The sequence below is a fragment of the Triticum dicoccoides genome, chromosome 3B, assembly GCF_002162155.2.
Source record: "Triticum dicoccoides isolate Atlit2015 ecotype Zavitan chromosome 3B, WEW_v2.0, whole genome shotgun sequence".
NCBI lineage: Eukaryota > Viridiplantae > Streptophyta > Magnoliopsida > Poales > Poaceae > Triticum > Triticum dicoccoides.
The window spans coordinates 642,683,794-642,688,682 of record NC_041385.1 but is presented as its reverse complement, the minus strand read 5'-3'; positions in this window follow the sequence as shown (position 1 = coordinate 642,688,682).

The following is a 4,889-nucleotide window of genomic DNA, read 5'->3' as shown; positions in this document are numbered from 1 at the left end:
ACTCGCCCTGGTGGATGTCGAGGAGGATGTCCATGCCCCGATCCTGCTCGACGCAGCGCTGGAACACGCCGTTAGAGTTGCGCTTGACGGGCTCGTTGTTGATGATGCTATAGGCGGATGCCCTGTGCTGTACTTGCCGAGCTTTGGTCTCGTCCATGGGGAGAACCCCGTTCCCCAGAAATTCTGATATTGGGAGGGCCCAAGATGGAGCTGTAACCATGGCGAAGACAGCCACCGCGGTGGGTTCCGAGTCAGCATTCCCCGAGCCAGGGTGAGCAGCCCCCGGGTCGGGGATGGCGACGGCCGGGTCTGGGATGATGGTGGCCGGGTTGAGTTGAGCAGCCCCCGGGCCGGGTTCAGCATCCCCCAGGCCGGCTTCAGCAGTCCCCGAGCCGGCTTGAGGTGCGGCCGGGTCGTCTTGGACATGGATGGATTCGGAGTACGGTGATGGCTTGACGGACGGCTTGCGCAGGTGCTCGAGAGAGACACCAGATGGGATGGCTTAACGAGATGAGGCGATCTTGGCGAGTGTGTCGGCTGCTTCATTCTCCACGCGCGGGACGTGGAGGAACTCGCGGCCCTCGAAGGATCCGGACAGCTTCTAGACGAGGAAGCGGTAGCTTGCCATGTTGGAGTCACAGGCGTCCCATTCGCCGGAGCACTGCTGCACCACCAGGTCCGAGTCATCATAGCATAGGATGCGTCGGATGCCGAGTTCTTTGGCAAGCCGGAGGCCGTGCACAAGGGCTTCATATTTGGCGACGTTGTTGGAGGCGGCGAAGTGGATCTAGAGCGTGTAGCGGAGCCGGTCGCCCTTTGGAGACGACAGTACGATGCCGGCCCCCAAGCCGAGTCGCATCTTGGTCCCGTCGAAGTGCATGCGCCAATGCGTCAAGTCGGGAGGCGACGGCAAGTACTGGGTCTCGGTCCAGTCGACGAGGAAGTCGCCCAGGGCTTGAGATTTGATCGTGGTGCGGGGCTCGTAGAGGTTGGTGTGGCCGGCTAGCTGTATCGCCCACTTGGCGACCTGGCTAGAGGCGTCCCGGCACCCGATGATTTCTTTGATAGGCGTCGTGCTGATGACGGTGGCGACATGCTCTTGGAAGTACTGCTACAGCTTCTTGGCGGTGAGGTACACGCCGTAACACATCTTTTGGTAGTGCGGGTAGTTCTGCTTGGAGATGGAGAGCACCTCGCTCAGGTAGTAGACCGGGCGCTGGACGGCCTGGATCTGTCCCTTCTCTGGTCGCTCGACCACCAGCACCGTGTTGACCGCCTGTGAGGTCGCGGCTATGTAGAGCAACAGCGGCTCCTTGTCGGTTGGCGCGGCCAGGACCGGTGCGCTGGAGAGCATGCGCTTGAGGTCTTGGAAGGCCTCGTTTGCCTTGCCGTTCCTGTCGAACGGGCTTGTCTTCTTCATCAGCTGGTACAGGGGTAGCGCCCTCTCGCCCAGCCGGCTTAGACACCGGCTGACTGAGGCCAAGCATCCGGTGAACTTCTGGACATCGTGCAGCCGAGCTGGCTTGCGCATGTGCTCGATGGCCTTGATCTTCTCCGGGTTTGCCTCAATGCCGCGTTCCGAGACGAGGAAGCCGAGTAGCTTGCCGGCCAGGACGCTGAAGATGCACTTTTCTGGGTTAAGCTTGACCTTGTATTCGTGGAGGTTGGCGAATGTTTCCTTCAAATCGTCGAGGAGCGTGAGGTGCTGCTTGGTCTTCACCATGATGTTGTCCACATACATGTGGATGTTGCGGCCGAGTTGTGGCAGCAGGCATTTCTGCATGTAGCGTTGGAAGGTGGCGTCGACGTTCTTTATGCCGAACGACATGGTGATGTAGCAATATGCCCCAAAGGGCGTGATGAAGGATGTCTTCAGGGCATCGGCCGGGTCCAGCTTGATCAGGTGGTAGCCGGAGTAAGCGTCCAGGAAGGACAGGAGCTCGCACCCGGCGGTCGAGTCGATGACTTGGTCGATCCACGGGAGAGCGAACGGATCCTTGGGACATGCGTTGTTAAGGCTGGTGTAGTATATACACATGCGCCAGGTCTTGTTCCTATTGAGGACGAGGACTAGATTGGCCAGCCACTCGGGGTGAAACACTTCCATTATGAAGCCGGCCGCCAAAAGCTTGGCGACCTCTTCACCAATGGTCCTTCTCTTCTCTTCGGAAAATCGTCGGAGGGGTTGACGGACAGGCTTGGCGTCCTTGCGGACATGAAGTTTGTGCTCGGCGTACTTCCTCAGGATACCCGGCATGTCCTTGGGGTTCCATGTGAAGATATCCCAATTCTCACGGAGGAAGTCGACGAGCTCGCCTTCCTATTGGCTGTCAAGGTGGGCACCTACGACAATGTACTTGCTGCAGCTGGGGTCTTCTGGGTTGAGCTTCACTTTCTTGGTCTCCTTGGAGGGTTGGAAAGCAGCCTCGTTGGCCGGGTCCGGCGTCGGGATCGACGCTGCGGAGGCCTCGCCTACCAGGGCGACGATTCGGTCGAGCTGGCGCCGCTCCTCGGCAATGACCAGCGACTCGGCCAACTTGGCACCGTCTCGGGCGCACTCCAGAGACTTGCGGTAGTCGCCGGTGACGGTGATGAGGCCCTTGGGGCCCGGCATCTTCATCTTCAGGTACGCGTAGTGGGGAACCGCCATGAACTTGGCAAGCGCGGGCCGACCCAGCAATGCATGATATGTGCTGGACGGGTCCACCACCTCAAACCAGATTGGTTAGTGTCGGAAGTGGCTGCTGTCGTCGAACATGACATCGAGCTAGACCCGGCCAATAGGATAGCAGGAGAGGCCGGGTATGATGCCGTGGAAGATCGTACGGGTCAGTTCCAGGTCCTCGGCCTTGAGGCCGAGCTTGGTCATCGTGTCGCGGTAGAGGATGCTGATGCTGCTGCCGCCGTTGATGAGGACTCGAGAGAACTTGCATGTGCGCCGCGCGACGATGGAGCGGTTGAGGATGAGGGCGTATCCACCCAGACTTGGCATGACTGCCGGGTGATCCACCCGTGTCCAGGTGATCGGGCGATCCGACCAGTGCATGAAATCCAGCTTGGCCGGGATGACGGTGTTCACCTCCTGCCGAAGAAGGCGCTCGTTGCGCTTGTCATCGCCGAGGCTGGTGAAGACGACGTAGGCCGCGTTCTGGTCCGTGTAGGCGTCACTCTGCATCGCGCCGCCAGCGGGAGGCGGCGGTGGAGGCGGAGGCGGCTGTCCTACGCCTAGAGCTGGAGCTGGAGCCGGAGGAGGCGGGACGTCTCCCCTCATGATGCGCTTGGTGATGGTGCACTCCCGAAGCGTGTGCGTGGAGGGTCTTGCACCGCTGTGGTGCTTGCATGGGGCGTCGAGCATCTCTTCGAAACTCATGGCGGGTTGCCACGCCATCTTGCCGGTCTGCCGGTGCTTCGCCGTCGGGACCGTCGTGGGCTCGGCAGCCATGACGAGCCGGTTGTCGTGATGCTGCGCCGACTGGTTGGCCTTGCGCTTGTTGTTCTGGTGATGCTGCTGCCGGCTGCTTTCGCAGGCCGACTTCGGGGGAGTAACCGGCTCGCCTTGCCGGCTTCATCCAGCGCCACCTGGATCTTCATGGCGGAGTCGGCATTGGCGTACTTGTCCACCGTCACCATGAGCACGGCCATGGTGGCCGGCTCGGAGCGTAAGAGCTTGTGTTTGAGGAGGGTGCCGGCTCAGCACCCACTGACGAAGTACTGGATGGCCTGGACTTCATGGAGGCCCTCGCAGCTGTTTCGTAGCTCGGTCCAGTGCGCGAGGTACTCGCGACCGGTCTCCGTCGGCCCCTGCATGCAGATGGCGAGCTTTCTAGGGCGACCGAGTCACTTGTAGGTCCCCGTGAAGTTGCGGACAAAGTCTCCTCGAAGTCGACCCATGCGTTGATGCAGCCCATTGGCAGACTTTTCAACCACGTGTGGTCCGACCCATGGAGCATGAGCGGTGCGTAACGCACGGCGCGACGGCGATTGGCACCGGTGATGCCAATGGCCGTGGTATAGTCGGTGAGCCAATCTTCTGGCTTTGTGGTCCCGTTGTACTTGGGGGTGTCACGGCGGAGCACGAACCCTTTGGGAAAGGGCTCCTCCCGGATGCGTGGGCCGAAGCACGCCGGCCCAATAGCGCCGCTCTCCTCCACCTACAGGGAGCGAGCGAGCTGATCGAGGCGGTGGCGCGCGTCAGCATTATCGATGGCGCGCGGGCCGAGTCGACGGGTGGCCAGGCCTCGAGGGGCCGGGTCAGTTGGAGCCGGACATCGGGCATGCTAGTTGGGTCCGCGCTGGGTCTCTGAGGCGAACTCGTTGCCCAGAACGTCGGCAGCTGTGGCGGCCGGGTTGCGCCGAATCTGGGCTTGGCCGGAGTGCGCCTCGCCGGGCGTTGAGGAAGCCATGTGCAGAAGTTCGCCGGGTCCGCCAAGGCGGGCCGAGCCGGACCCCGCCGGCTGGGCGAGCTGGTTGAGGCGATCCTGCTGGGTGTTGGTGGCATGGAGGAGCTTGCGCATCCGCCCGATGCACTCTTTAAGCTCCTCGCCCGTGAGTTGGTCGAGGCCGACCGCGGCTGCCTCCGCAGCGCGCATGTTCTTTCCTGGGTCTCGTAGACAGTTCGGACGGCACCGAGAGCCCGACCGATCGCTCCTTCCCGGGTACGCACATTAACGACTCGGCTTGGCTCGGCCGCAGCGGGCGTGAGTCCATGGGCGGTGTCGTGCTCCATCTGAGCAGCCTCCAGGCAACGCCTGGTGGCAGCAAGCGTCTCAGACAGGTCTAGCATCTACTGGTGCCTTTCCTCGAGCTGGGTTCGTGCCTCGGCAACATTGGCGATGTCGACATCGATGCCGATGAGGATGCGGAGGCTCTGCATCGCAGAACACAGCGGA